The 16,016-nt window shown below is 45.0% G+C and overlaps 1 protein-coding gene and 1 long non-coding RNA gene across 7 annotated transcripts in view; one reads left to right on the top strand and one right to left on the bottom strand.

Annotated features, from left to right (window-relative positions):
* LOC127490740 (uncharacterized) overlaps positions 1-16,016 on the bottom strand; it is a 53,171-nt gene that overhangs the window by 7,292 nt on the left and 29,863 nt on the right. The gene's annotated exons all lie outside the window — the stretch shown is intronic.
* The window catches only part of FAM219A (family with sequence similarity 219 member A), a 60,621-nt gene that overhangs the window by 15,028 nt on the left and 29,577 nt on the right, over positions 1-16,016 (top strand). The gene's annotated exons all lie outside the window — the stretch shown is intronic.

The following is a 16,016-nucleotide window of genomic DNA, read 5'->3' as shown; positions in this document are numbered from 1 at the left end:
ATTAGTTTGAGTGTCTTTGTGGTGGAAAGATCAGGATGAGCTGGTGAAAGGCACAGGCCTTATGGCAGGAGCTATCTGCATAGTGCTGGTAGGAAATCAGCTCTGAGTACCTCTAACTACTGTGTTTGCCATGACCTTTGGCTAGCCTCCTAACCTCTTTCTGGCTATATGTAAGATAAATAAGATCATGTGTGTGAAAATGATCTTAAATTACTATATCATTTCTGGTCTAAAGGTTGATAATGACAAAGGGGTTGGTGATTTCCTTTTTCTATCAGTGGTTCCCAAGGGAACTTTTGTGTAAGAACGTGAGGAAATGGTTTACTCTCTCCACCAAATTAAAAGAGTTCTTGGCCTCCTTGACAGGGTTGGGGTGAAGCTTAGCTAGAAACAGAAAAGCCCTATGCTCCCATTGATCCCCAGAAGGACTTCCCATTGAGTAGGCCTGGGCTAGAGGAGCTGAAGAGGGCTGCTGACACCCTGCCCCTTCGAGCCATGGCTGTCAGAGTCCCATTGGTAGAGTGGGACCTTCCTGAAGAGTCCCCTGTTGATGACGCTGGAGGATGTCCTGCTGCTGTTTCAGTTCCCAAAGGTCAACTCTCAGGGCTCAAGAAACATTTAGAAAGGTCTATATTGTTATTACTCCCCCCACCCATATCAGTTGGCTGGGAAAAGAGGCAGTTCTATTTTGCTGACTTCATATTTTTTTTTAATTTGACAGGTAGGGTTAGACAGTGAGAAAGAGAGACAGAGAGAAAGGTCTTCCTTCCATTGATTTACTTCCTAAATGGCCGCCACGGCTGGTGCTGTGCCGATCCAAAGCTAGGAGCCAGGTCCTTCCTCCTGGTCTCCCATGCGGGTGCAGGGCCCAAGCACCTGGGCCATCCTCCACTGCCCTTCTGGGCCACAGCAGAGAGCTGGACTGGAAGAGGAGCAACCGGGACCGGAACCTGGTGCCCGTATGGGATGCCGGCGCCCCAGGTGGAAGATCAACCAAGTGAGCCATGGCACCGGCCCCGCTGACTTCATATTTTTAAAATATCTTGTCATGGAAAATTTCGAACATATACAAAGTACAGAAAACTTCAAAATGGGGCCGGCGCCGCGGCTCACTAGGCTAATCCTCCGCCTAGCGGCGCCGGCACACCGGGTTCTAGTCCCGGTCGGGGCGCCGGATTCTGTCCCGGTTGCCCCTCTTCCAGGCCAGCCCTCTGCTGTGGCCAGGGAGTGCAGTGGAGGATGGCCCAGGTGCTTGGGCCCTGAACCCCATGGGAGACCAGGAAAAAGCACCTAGCTCCTGGCTCCTGCCATCGGATCAGCGCAGTGCGCCGGCCGCAGCGCGCCGGCCGCGGCGGCCATTGGAGGGTGAACCAACGGCAAAGGAAGACCTTTCTCTCTGTCTCTCTCTCTCTCTCTCACTGTCCACTCTGCCTGTCAAAAAATAAAAAAATAAAAAAATAAAAAAAAAGAAAACTTCAAAATGAATCCCCTGGTACTCATCACCCAACTTCAAACAATCCTAACATAAGGCTCATGTATTTCATCTAAAATATTATGATGTGGTTCCCGAAAATAGATTATTTTTAAGATAACCTCAATACCATTATCATAGCTAAAAACAATAATTCCATAACATTCTAAAAATTGTAGTTGGTTTGTTTCAGCCTGACCTACATAGTGCATTTGGTTGGCATGTGTCTTTTCATAGGTAGTCCCTCCTACCACTTCTTCTTTTCTTACAATGTATTTGTATGTGTATGTGTGTGAGTGTGTGTGTGTGTGTGTAGAGCATCCCACATTCTGTTTTTGTTGTTTTGTTTTTTAATTTTTTTTGAAAGGCAGAGTGTACAGTAAAAGAGAGAGAGAAAGAGATCTTCCATTTGCTGGTTCACTCCTTAAATGGCCACAACAACCAGGGCTGGGCCAAGCCCAAGCCAGGAGCCTGGAACTCCATCTAGGTCTCTACCATGGGTTACAAGGGCCCAAGGATATGGGCCATCATCCACTGCCTTTCTGGACACATTAGCAGACAGCTGGATTAGAAGCGAAGCAGCTGGACTCGAACTGGCACTCTGATATGGGATGCCAGTGTCACAGGGGGCTACCTAGCTCACAAACCACAACACCAGCCTTTGGATTTTGTTGATTGCATCCTGTGTGGGTTTTTTTTTTATCCTATTCTTCTGTATCTTTTGTATTTATGCAAATTAGTAGTTTAACCCAAAGTTTGATTAGAATCAATTCAACTTTTTGTGAAGAATACTTCGGAGATGTGTGTGTACTTCTGAGGTATGATATATGTTTAATCAGGAGGCACATGATGTGTTTGTTCTACTTTTATGATGATCAGATCGATTGGTCCGTGGTATAATTAGCTTCATCTCTTTATTACAAAAATTCCTCCTCTTCAGCCCTTAATGTTCATTGCCTCAGTTGATTATTTCATCATGAATTTCCTTCGCATTTGTACAGCAAAGAAGCCCTATTAACTCTCTGCCTTCATTCCCCACAGATATAACCTGATTCCTGGCCCTCTCTTCTTTAGGTCTACTTTTCCCACCACTGCCCTTATCCTGTACCATCATTTCCTCATCAATCCAAGATGGCCCTAGGGTGTCTTCAAACCACAGGTATCCTTCCATGCTTCACCGAGGACCTGTGTATCTCTGAGGGCGAGGTCCTTACTCAGATTCTCTTCTCAGTGAGACAACATTATCTCTCCCCACGAAGGTCCTAGGTCTTGACCCATCCTGAGGCATGGAAGTAGCTCTAGTCTTTTCCTCCTCTGGGAGAGAGTTCAGCAGGGGCTGTGTTTATTTTGCCTTCCCAGGGATTTCTGCCAGCCTTCTTCCATGCTGAGGAGGGTCATTCTCGCTTGTTTCCTGAGCTTCCTGCCCCAGCCAGGACCCTGGCAGCGATCCAAGTCTGGTTTCCTGTTTAGCTGGGCTACAGGCTAGAGGGCTTGGGGGAAGGATAGAATGCATAGCTCTAGCATTCTTGGGTCCTTTTCTATTTTTAGCCAAATTAAAAAAAAAAAAAAAAAAACTATGAGGGAGGTTAAGTCACATCTTGTGACACGAAGATCTCATATTGGAGTGTGGGTTTGAGTCCCAGCTACTCTGCTTCCAGTCCAGCTTCCTGGTAGTGCATCTGGGAAGGCAGCAGAAGATAGCTGAGTGCATGGGCCCCTGCCACCCATGTAGGATACCAGGATGCAGTTCCTGGATCCTGACTTTGGCCTGGCCCAGACCTGGCTATTGTGGCCATTTAGGGAGTGAGCCTGTAGATGGAAGATCTCCCCTGCCCTGCCACTCTGCCTTCCAAACAAATACAATAAATAAATTTTTTAAAAAAGAAAAAAATCCCTATGAGGGCTGGAACATAGTTACCACCTCTGGTACTGTGGCATTTCTGTACTGACCAAGTATTTCCACACCTAGTCTTTCTCCTCACAGAGGAGAGCCTGTAGAGATGGCATACATGTGCCCCACACAAATATAGTGCATGTGCCATGATCACTGTGAGCGAGCTAACCAGGAAGTACACAGAAGTTGAGAGCTGCCTCTGGCAAACCTGCACCCACCTTAGACTCTTCTTTGCTCACAGGAGCTGGGCACCTGTACCACCCAACCTAAGAGTTGTTAGTCTCATTGTCATTATGTCCAAAGCAATGGAGCATCTGATGGAGCAGGAAGTCTAAGAGGTAAAGACCAGCTAAGGACTGGCTATGCAGCAGCCAGAAAACATTAGGGGTTCTGTAGTAACAACTGATCACCCAGTATAGGATTTCTGATGAGAGCCTCACAGTCTTGGATGCCCCACCCACATTCTTCCTTTATGTCTAGGCAATGAGAATACCAAGGGCCTCATTCTGTTTTGGGAAGGAACCTGTTGCAGATTATTTCTTTGCATCCCTCTACTAGATGACCACAGCAGGAATTGTATGAGGCCCTCATCCTTTCATTTGCATGAAGGAGATAATTAGAGAAAAGTGTTGCCACGTTGCAGGGATACCTGGTATAGGCCCTTACACCTCAACAGCTTCCACTTACAAGAAAGACTGAACTCCTTAGAATGACCTGTAAAGCCTATGTGGTCTGGCTCCTGCCTTCAGCTTATCTTACACCCCATTAACTCTCCTCCCCATCACTACATGGCCTCACTGGCTTTTCCTTGTCTAATGTTCCAGACTCCCTTTTTCAGGGCTTTTGCACATAAAGTTCTTGTTGCACAGAGTACTTTTTCTGCACTTCCAACCTTTTTGGTTGACTCTCACTCAGCCCTCATTTCTTAGCTCAGCTCTAATTTCATCACAGAGGGCTTCCCCAATCCCTAGACTTGTTGCAGCCCTCTTCTTGTTGTACCTTTCCTATTTATAATTGTCTATGTGTAGTTATTCTATTTGCCTGGATCCCTCTGAAGGCTGTTTCTGAAATCAAAGACCATATTTGTCTTTATTTCTCCTTAGATATCCTGTGCCTCATAAGGTGCCTTTTACATAATAGTAATTCACTACATATATATTGAATGCATGCATGAATGAATTGAATTAATTTGGTCTTATCTCTTTTACTTGGTAACCCCATGTCATATCTGACTAGCATAGTCAACAGTACACCCTGCAGACAGATGTAAAATTCTGCTGTTTATGAGCACTTGTTACATGTCTGCCATATAACATTTCATTTAATCCTCTCAACTCTGTAAAGATGGTATGCCCTTGATCTACAGAGTAGGAGAGTGAGACCAAGGTCACAGGGCTAATAAGTGGCAAAGTCAGTTCAAACCTTGGCATCTAGTCAAAGCCCAAGCTTTTAACCATAACACTATACTGCCCCCTTTTGGATTTTCAGAGTTGTCACAGGGCCCTACCTAATTTCAACTGTAAGTCAGAACTTAAAGCCCCAAGAAGCCATGATCCAGTTTCAGCTTCTGCCTCTGGGCCAAGATGTAGAAGGACACAAGGAATGAAACTCAACCTGGTCTCTCCAGTGTCTCAGGGTGCATTTGTTTCAGCGGCCCTTTGTAGCCTCCAGGTCATCATGTAGTGTCCTGTTTTAAAGGGGAAAAAGGCCAGCTGTTAAAGTGGCCCGACTGACAGTGTCTTGGCAAGTAAGCATGGCCTGATTAAGAGCCTAGTAATGATAATTGAGAGGGAGAGAGTAGTTTTTGTCTCTTAATGATTTAGTCACTAAAGATAGAGCTCTGGAAATTAGCTCCAAGGCTTTTCTGGGAAGTTCAGACCAGTAAGATGGCAAACACCTCTTGCTATTGATTAGCAAAGCTCAAGTTTGTCAACATCCCAAGGGTTCTTTGGGGGGTAGGAGGAAGCAGGAAAATTAGGATTGATGAATGTTTTAGAGTAGATGTAAATAAAGTAAATGAAAAGAGATCAACATAAAAACAAGAAACAGCTACCATTTGTTGTATGTGCCAGGTATGCTGTAAAGCATTTTGCATAAATTTTATTCTAATATTGTCCTTGCAAATAGTTATTAGACCATCAAAGGAAAAGGACATGTTGAGAATGTTTGGCATAGTAACCAACTAATTAAAAAAAATTATTTTTGACAGGCAGAGCTAGCTAGATAGAGAGAGACAGAGAGCAAGGTCTTCCTTCCGTTGGTTCACCCCCCAAATGGCCGCTACGGCCAGTGTGCTGCGCCAATCCGAAGCCAGGAGCCAGGTGCTTCCTCCTGGTCTCCCATGTGGGTGCAGGGCCCAATCTCCTGGGCCATCCTCCACTGCCTTCCCAGACCACAGCAGAGAGCTGGACTGGAAGAGGAGCAACCGGGACAGAACTGGCGCCCCAACTGGGACTAGAACCCAGAGTGCTGGTGCTGCAGGTGGAGGATTAGCCTAGTGAGCCGTGGCACCAGCCAACTAATTAATTTTTTTAAGAAGAGAGACAGGCATTTGTTGCAGTGGCTAAGTCCCCGCTTAAAACACCTGCATCCCGCATCAGAATGCCTCGTTTGAGGCCCAGCTATTCTACTTCCAATCTAGTTTCTGCCTAATGCACACCCTAGGAGGCAGCAGATGATGGCTTAAGTACTTGGTTCCCTGCCACCCATATGGAAGACAATGATTAAGTTCCAGGCTCCTGGCTTCGGCCTGGCAGGGTCCTGGCTGTTGCTGGTGTTTAGGGGAGTAAACCAACAGATGGAAAGTCTCTGTCTTTCTGTCTGTCTCTGTCTCTCTGCCTTTCAAATAAAAATAAATTTTAAAAATTTAAATAGTATTACAGAGGTCAGATACACAACGTGCACCCAAGGCCAGCTCCAAGGATGCCTATATTATTATTATCATCATCATTTATTTATTTATTTTTTGAGAGAGAGAGAGGAATCATTCATCTACTGGCTCACTCCCCAATGGACACAACCATTGGGGCTCAGCCTGGCCAAAGCCAGGAGCCTAGAACTCCATCCGGGACTTCCTCATGGGTGGCAGAACCAAGTACTTAAGCCATCTTCCATTGCTTTCTCAGGTACATTAGTAGGGAGCTGGATCAGAAGTGGTTAACTGAGACTCAAATTGATGCTCATATGGGATGCTGGTGTCACAGGTGGTAGCTTAACCCAGTACGCCTTAACATGGGCTTCAAGGGATGCCAATCTTAAAAAAAAAAAAGAGAGAGAGAGAGAGAGAGAGAAAGGTAACTTGCCAAAAGTCAAACAACTAGCTGGATTTAGAAGGAATAGGAGTAAGCCCACACCTAGGTGGTGAGACTATACATTGTCACTTCCTCTGTGGAGAGAAACTAGCAACATGTCTTTTAACATAATGTATGCATACCCATTGACCATCCCCCTCCCCCCCAGCAATTCTACTTCAAGGAGTTTGTTACAGAAATAGAAAAATGTGGGCCACCACTGTGGCACAGTAGGTTACAGCCCCAGCCTGCAGCGTCGGCATCCCGTATGGGCGCCAGTTCAAAGTCCTGGCTATTCCACTTCTGGTCCAACTCTCTGCTATGGCCTGGGAAAGCAGTAGAAGATGCCCCAAGTCCTTGGACCCCAGCACCCACATGGGAGACCTAGAGGAAGCTCTTGGCTCCTGGCTTCAGATCAGCTCAGTTCTGGCCATTGCAGTCATTTGGGGAGCAAACCAGCAGATGGAAGACCTCTCTCTCTCTGACTCTACCTCTCTCTCTGTAACTTTGTCTTTCAAATAAACAAAATAAATCTTAAAAAAAAAAGAAAAATGTATGAAGACTTTATTTTACTAGATATTATATTTATAAATATAATTTTATAATATTATAACATTACAATAGATACTATAATAGTCACAATAGCTGCAACATTATAATAGAAAAGGAAAAACAGTATACAACCTAAAACTCCATTCATGGGGCTTGATTAAATAAAACATGATCCATCCATCCAAGAGCATACATATAGGCAACCTTTTTTTTTTTTTTTTTTTTTTTTTTGACAGACAGTGAGAGACAGAAAGGTCTTCCTTCCGTTGGTTTACCCCCCAAATGGCTGCTACAGCCGGCACTGTGCCGATCTGAAGCCAGGAGCCAGGTGCTTCTTCCTGGTCTCCCACACAGGTGCAGGGGCCCAAGCACTTGAGCCATCCTCCACTGCCCTTCTGGGCCACAGCAGAGAGCTGGACTGGAAGAAGAGCAACCGGGACTAGAACCCGGCGCCCATATGGGATGCCTGCTCTTCAGGCGGAGGATTAGCCAAGTGAGCCATGATGCTGGCCCTAGGCAACCTTTTAAAAGGAGGAAGTAAGATGTAATATGAAGTGACATGAAAAGATATTCATGATGTATATTTTATTGTGGTCAAATGTACATAGCATAAAGTTACCATTGTAAAATACACATAAAATATGGATAATCTGATTCCATCTACATATGTTTAAATTTATATGTATGATTACACATTTTAGAAGCCTGTGAGTATAAAATAAAATGGAAACAGCTGTGAATTACAAAATAACTTTCATATTTTTTATTCACCTCTACTTGTTTTAATTTGTTATTACAAACTGCTATTACCTTTTCTCTGAGTTTTTTTCCCATTGTGAGAAATAAACTATGAAAATCATGCCCTTCCTGCTGGATTATGCCTCCCAAGGCAGTAGAGCATTTACCTCACAATTCCCGTATTTTTCAGGCAGGTATGCATACCAACAAGTTGGTAAGATGAACTGAGCATAGAAAAGCTACCAGATGCCTGTGCCACTTGTCTGACCAATCTCGTGCCTGCTGGGCACCCCCAGCTTGGTCCTGCCACTCAACTCACATTTTCTCACCTCCCTCTCATGTTTGGCAGAGCCCTGCACCTTTGAGGAGGCAGGGCATTTCATTGGAAGCAGAAAGCCATCAACATTGTATAGATAACACTCTGTCTCTTACTCTTGTCGAGGGATCGCCTGTAGTTTCACCACTATAAAGAGAAGACAAATTTATTCTCACATTCCCCAAGGTAAAGCCATGATAACTAATGTGAGCTGAATGGTTCTCTTTAGCTTCTGGCCTCCTTCCCACTAGTGTTACCACTTGTCACGTTGCAGTTTCCAGTATGGCGTTTTTATGTGAGAAAGTAGGAAAGGCGCCAGGAAACCTGTGTCCTGGACCTGGCTGGAGAACTTCAGAGGAACTGCTCAGCTTTACAGGGTTTCAAAGTGTGTGTTCTCTGTCAAGTTGGGATGCATAATGCTGTTTCTGTCTCTCAGGATTGTCATATTAAGTCAGATAATGAGGAAAGGGCTTTGAAAGCATAAGTTGCAACACAAATATAAAGATCTACATTTTCTGAGTTGTAAAATGGAATGTAAATATTATGAATTCTGCCCAACAAGGTAAAAAATAATGTAAATTACAAAATCTGGAGATGGGACTTGAGAAGAAAGAAAAATTTTTGTAGTAAAACAGTCATTTTGGCAGTCATCTGCCTAAAAGCTTTCAGTGTAATCAAAAATAAAATAAGAAGTCATATTTCTGAATGCTAAAAAAAATCAAAACTAAAAATAAAATACTACATGTTTAGATGCCATAAAAAGTTCTACAATTTTTTTTCTGGATTTAACCTTGTCTAATTTATATTAGAAACTCTTATGTTAAGAAGCATGTCTCTAAATCTGTTTACTATAATGTAGCAATTTAATAGGAAGATAGAAGAGGTACTGAAGAATTATTCTTTTTTTTTTTTTTCAGAAGATTTATTTATTTATTTATTTATTACAAAGACAGAGTGACAAGGGCATGGAGGGAGAGAGTAAGAGAGATCTCCTGGTTCACTCCCCAAATGACCACAATCAGGACTGGACCAGGCCAAGGCCAGGAACCAGAAACTTCATCTGGGTGTCCCACATGGTGGCAGAGACCGGGTACATGGGCCATCATCTGCTTTTCCAAGTACATTAGCAGGAAACTTGACTGGAAGCAGAGCATCCAGGACTTGAACTGGCACTCCGATGGGATGCCAGCATCACAAGCAGCACCCTAGCCTGCTGGGCCACAATACCAGACCCTAAAGAATCATCCTTAAAACCTCCCAAAAGAGACCAGTGCTGTGGCATAGTAGATTGAGCCTCCTCCTGTGATGCTAGACCTGCTGTATCCCAGGGTCTGCATTAGCAGGAACCTAGAATCAGAAGCCTGACCCAGGAATCTAACCCAAATACTCCCAAGTAGGATCTTAACCACTAGGCTGAACTCCTGCCCCTAAAGAATTTTTTTAATGGCTTAAAACTGTACAGTCAAACTAGATATAGTAATTGGGCGTTATCTGCATAGAGGGCTGACAATTGGGACAAAAAGGACAAAGGATTTTGAAAGATGAGCAACTGGGGTCAGTGCTGTGACATAGTAGGTTAAGCATCTGCCTGTGGTGCTGGCATCCCATATGGGCCCCAGTTCAAGTCCTGGGTGCTCCACTTCTGATCCAACTCCCTGCTATGGCCTGTGAAAGCAGAAGATGGCCCAAGTGCCATTGCACCCAAGTGGGAGACCCAGAAGAAGCTCCTGGCTCCTGGCTTTGGATCAGCCCATTTCAGCCACTTGGGAAGTGAACTGGTAGATGAAAGACCTCTCTCTCTGTCTCTCCCTCTCTGTAACTCTGCCTCTCAAGTAAATAAATAAATCTTTAAAAAAATAATAGAAAGATGAGCAATTAAAGAAGCAGCCAGATTGACAAATTAAGGTCATGTTTTTAAAACTATAGAACGTCAGGTCAAGGAGTTTCGTTTTTTTTTTTTTTCTGTTTGTTTGTTGTTTAAGATTTATTTGTTTATTTGAAAGGCAGAGTGACAGGGAGAGAGGGAGAGACAGAGAAAGAGATCTTCAATCCACTGGTTCACTCTCCAAATGGCCACAATGGCTGGAGCTGGCCCAGGCCAAAGTCAGTATCCAGGAGTTTCATCCTGGTCTCTCACATGGGTGGCAGGAGCTACAAGCACTTGGGCCATCTCCCATTGCCTTCTCAGACACATTATCAGGCAACTGGATTGAAAGCAGAACATCCAGGACTGTAACATACACTCTGATTTGGGATGCCATTGTTGCAAGTGGCAGTTTAACCCACTGCATCATAATGCCAGCTACAAGGATAAGGAGTCTTTAAGTGATAGGAGCCATTGGAGGGTCTTTAGCAAGGGAGTATTGTAATCAGAACAGTGTTGACTTCTCTAAAGAGTATTTTAAGAGTAATGCAAAAGTAGGAAGAGGAAACAAGGTGGGGAGATGGATGGGTTACCACTGTGGTCAAAATAGTAAGTATAGAATGTTTCAGGGCTGGCAGTATGGCATATTGGATGAGGGCACCACCTGCAGTGCCAGCATCCCATATGGGCCCCGGTTCAAATCCCGGCTGCTCCACTTCTGATTCAGCTCTCTGCTGTGGCCTGGGAAAGCAGTGGAGGATGGCCCAAGTCCTTGCATCCCTGTACCCACATGGGAGACCCAGAGGAAGCTCCTGGCTCCTAGATTCAGATCAAGGCAGCTCTGGCCATTGCAGCTATTTGGGGAGTGAACAAGCAGTTGGAAGATCTCTTTCTACCTCTGCCTCTGCCTCTGCCTCTTTGTAACTCTGCCCTTTCAAATAAATAAATAAATCTTTTTTTAAAAAAATAATGTTTCCATAAGGCCAAGGGAAAATAGTTTGGCCTAGTGGTTAAAACCAGTTAAGACAGTTTAAGTTGATAATTGTGTGTGGCCCACAATATCCAAATGGCCATTGGCAGAAAAAAGGCTCTGATCTAGAACTATCCAGTGTTAGCCTCCTGGCACAAAGCTTGGGTCCTTGTGTGTGTTGGATGTACACTTGCATGTAAGAGTGTTTGATACCTAAGTAAGAATTTGTAAGAACACTGGTTTTGGAATTTAGTCCTACTTCCGTCATTAGGTTATTTGAATGATCTCAGTCTAGTTCCTAACTTCACTAGGTGTCAGTGTTCATCTTTTTTTTACAAGCAATTTATTAGTACATTAGATTCTCAGGGTCACAGCAAATGCATAATTACTACAACACAATTCTCATCAATTCTGGGATTTGTATCTTTAACATGAGGAAAGTAATAGTAAATATAGTACTTGTCTCAGAGAGACTCACTGGGTGGATTAAATGAGATAATACACATACAGTATTTACCACAATCCCTGCCATATGATCATCAGTCAATAAAGCATACACATATGGTAAGCATATGCTTTATTACATATACACACACCCACGTAAAAGCCACTCTGTAATACTATTTAATGCTTATTTAAGAAACACATTCCATGGTCTGGCATCATGGTGCAATGGGTTAAGCTGCCACCTGTGACAACAGCATCCCATATGGGCAACCACTGGAGTCCTGGCTGCTCCACTTCTGATCCAGCTCCCAGCTAGTACACCTGAGAAGGCAATGGAAGATGGCCCAAGTGTGTGGGCCACTGCACACACATGAGAGATCCAAATGAAGCTCCTGGCTCCTGGCGTCAACCTGGCCCAGCCCTAGTCATTGTGGGCATTTGAGGAGTGAACCTGTTGATGAAAAATCAATCTCTCTCCTCTCTCTCTCTTTCTCTGCCTTGATGTTCTTTGACAAATTTCTGTGATATCTGTGATGGAAACAAAGCAGTTACATTCTGCTCAAGTGCAGACAGAGAGACTATTTTCTCTGTAGCAGAACAGTCTACAGTGACAGGATGAGAATCAATCCAGAATGTGTATATTTGCATATGAGTGTGTGTGCTCTTGTATGTGCAGTGGCCACTGAAGAAGAGCTGTTGAGCTGGCTGAGGATGTAGCACGTGGAGACCTCTCTTCCTCCCCTATGGCCACTTTGCTCCTGAGCCAGGCCCATTTTGTCCTGAGTTTCTAGAGGAACTAGGAGGTATTTTCTCACACATACCAAGATTCTCAACCTCAGCCCTTGTTGAAAATCTGGCCAGGGAGCCAGGCTTCTGGTGCAAAGCCCAAGCTGCAGCCACAGAGATATTAGAGTCCTGTTGGAGCTACTTCAGGCCATGAGGCCATAGGTACAAGCAGGCAGTTGGTATCAGCATTGGGCAGAGATGAGTAAATGGCATTTAAGGTCAGCATTAACCAGCAGGTGGATTTCTTGTCCAGTGCCTCCAGTGTCTTCAAGGGAGAGAGTTCAGAACCCTGGATAGCTCCTAGAAGCCCTTCCCTGCCAGGTCTAAAAGGCCTGGATGCCATGTCCTTATAGTCCTGCGCTCATTTCTTTTTTTTTTTTTTTTTAAGATTTATTTTATGTATTTGAAAGAGAGTTACAAAGAGGTATAGAAACAGAGAGAGAGTAAGATCTTCTATCCACTGGTTCACCCCCTAAGTGGCCACAACAGCCAAAGCTGAGCCAATCTGGAGCCAGGAGCTTCCTACGGGTTTCCCACATGAGTCAGGTGCCCAGGGACCTGGGCCATCCTCCACTGTTTTCCCAGGCACATTAGCAGGGAGCTGTATTGGAGGTGGAGCAGCCAGGACTCAAACCGGCACTGCAGGCTGGGGCTTTAACCCGTTGTGCCACGGTGCGGGCCCTCATTTCATTTTGAACAGCCTTTCTGCACATGTCTCTGGCTGTGTAAAGGATTGGACCTCTTTTCTTTGATACTATTATTTTCCTGTGGGAACAGCAATTCCTTTCTTATCCCCTCCTACCCCACATCTTCCCCAACACACATACAGCCCCCACTGATTTCTCTGTTGAGGTCTCGACCTCTCTGCAGGTAAAGTAAACTTGCAAAACAATCATTCATCTCTTAAGATATCCTTGACCAAGGCCCAATACTCTAACACCTCAGGGCTACAGAATGCTTGGGGATGGGAGAGTAAAATTCCAGTAAAACAAGGAAATATTAAAGGACCTTTGTCTTCAAAACCTAAAGCAGAAGCCTTTCGTGGCCTTCAGCCTGGCAGAGAGAATGGTCTTGATTTCAATACATCTTTGTTTAGGAGGAAAGCATTGACCTGGAGGGAGGTGTATAGAAGTAGAAGCGTAAATAAAGCTAGTGAGTCTGGGCTCATAGGCTGCCACCCCTACCATAGCCATGCACATGCACCCAGAGACAGAGGCAGAGGAGAGTTCAATAAGCACTGTAGAGGGATTTCCTCCCCAATTCACCAAGGTATGTAGAGGGAGGGAGTCTGTGAGGATTCTGGAAGGGCAGAAGAATCATAATCCACTAGAGTTTAGATTTTCTGGTTTAAAATGCCTCCTTCACCTCCAGGTCTTTTCCATGGCTAAATGAATCAGAGCCAGCACGTATTCTCACTTAGTGAAGAAGGAAGGTAAGTAGGTCTTCCTGGAAGAAACTGAATGAAAACACTCAGGATCCCATTCCTCCCAACCACCCTTCTCTGAATCTTGAAAGACCTTGTTTTCTTCACTTCTCCTAGATTCCTGGATCCTTTATTGAAGGAACTGTCTGACTCAAAGGTTATGTCATGAATTACACCTCAAAGAACTTCCTGGTCAAAGAAACTGGTGATAAATAGTGAAACCCCTGGAGAAGAGCTGCAGGCTTGCTCTCCTAGAACCATCAGTCATATCACTGCTGCTTCAAGTCCCTGCTACTCCACTTCCAATCTGGCTGCCTGTTAATGTACCTGGGAGGCAATAGAGGATGGCCCAAGTACTTGGGAGTTCCTGGATCCTGGCTTTGGCCTGGCCCAGCCTTGGCTGTTGTATCCATTTAGAGAGTGAACTAGCAGATGCAAGATATTTCTTTCTCTCTCTCCGCCCGCTCCCCTTCCCATCACTCTGCCTTTTAGTAATTAAGTAAATCTTAAAAAAAAAAAAAATGTTCAGAGAATCTGAATCTAGACTCAACCTGGCCCTACTATTTCTCCTGGAAGCTGCACATTCAAGCTTCCAGAAGAGGCCCTAACTGTAGGATTAAGCACAGGCTCTTTCAACACATAAGGATGCCTAAAGAAGAAACAAAAATGGATGAGAATTTCGCTAGATCCCAAGAGGTTTTTTTGTGTTGATTTTTGTTCAGCTAGAACAGGCCTAACCTCACCCAGAGCGTGCTCTCAGTGTGTTCTCGGGGGCAAAAGCACCCCTGTGTTTGCCTTCTTCACAGCGGATGCTCTGTAGTCACTGTTTTATTTAGGAGCCATGATTATGTGACCACAAACCTAACTAAATTGAATACAGTCCTGAGCATTTAGAAGAAGAAACAATACAGGACTCAGGGGAGGAAGCAGCTGGCAGGAAAGAAGGGCCTGTGAATTCTAACCCCAGGGCTGCCATCTGGCATTGACCTGGGACAACTCATTTACTCTCTGCCCTAGAGGCTCTTTCTGGGATCTCAGGGCCTGAATGAAAACAGATTCGAGATCTCAGAGAGTGAAATAACCTGTCTAGACTCTGAAAGTCAGGCAATTCACAGGCAAACTGGAATCCATCCACAGGCCCTGTCTCCAGCCAGAGGTTGTGTTTACTATTCCAGGAGGTTTGTATTTTCCTTTACTGTGTCCTTGTTCAGTTCCTAAGAGTTCCCATTCCTTGGGTAAGTTTATTGCCTGTTCACCACAGTTGCAAGCCCCAGACAAAGGATCAGAAAGCCCCATCCCTTACTCCCTCCAAATAATTCCCTGATAGTTTGAATTCCAAGCTGGTTGTCAATGCCTCTAAAACTCCACAATAAGAATTGAGCCTTAATCCTTTGGTTGTGGGATTATAAATCTCTGCAAGCAAGTAGTTGACCCTGACCCCAGACATGGCCAAAGAAGGCCATGTCAATGCAGCTTGCGGTCAGTCCCCATGAGAAGTTGGCCTAGAGCTGAGCTGCTGCTTTGACCATGGACTTTAAGCTGGGTTTAAGTAGGCCAAGGCCTCAGATGAGCTAGTGAATGAGAGTTTCGCAAGACTCCTACTTTGGTTCTTCTCCAAAATAACTCCCTGTAAGGTAGTCTTTCAGCCCCCAGCCAGAGGCTTACATAGAAGTGGTCCTGGCCGGCGCCGCGGCTCACTAGGCTAATCCTCCGCCTAGCGGCACCGGCACACCGGGTTCTAGTCCCGGTCAGGGCGCCGGATTCTGTCCCGGTTGCCCTTCTTCCAGGCCAGCTCTCTGCTGTGGCCAGGGAGTGCAGTGGAGGATGGCCCAGGTGCTTGGGCCCTGCACCCCATGGGAGACCAGGAAAAGCACCTGGCTCCTGGCTCCTGCCATCAGATCAGCGCGGTGCGCCGGCCGCAGCGGCCATTGGAGGGTGAACCAACGGCAAAGGAAGACCTTTCTCTCTGTCTCTCTCTCTCTCTCACTGTCCACTCTGCCTGTCAAACAAAAAAAATAAAAAAATAAAAAAATAGAAGTGGTCCTAGATAGGCACAAGATATATCTGCTGGGACATCATTTGACACAGCCTCAAAGGCCAGCAGCCTTTTCCCAACTCTCTCTCTCTCTCTCTCTCTCTCTCTTTAATTTACTTGACAGAGTTAGACAGTGTGAGAGAGAGAGACAGAGAGAAAGGTCTTCCTTCCATTGGTTCACTCCCCAAATGGCTGCTACGGCCAGAGCTATGGCGATCCGAAGCCAGGAG

This window comes from Oryctolagus cuniculus, chromosome 1 (genome assembly GCF_964237555.1).
Source record: "Oryctolagus cuniculus chromosome 1, mOryCun1.1, whole genome shotgun sequence".
NCBI classification, from domain to species: domain Eukaryota; kingdom Metazoa; phylum Chordata; class Mammalia; order Lagomorpha; family Leporidae; genus Oryctolagus; species Oryctolagus cuniculus.
This window is presented reverse-complemented; position numbering and strand designations above follow the sequence as displayed.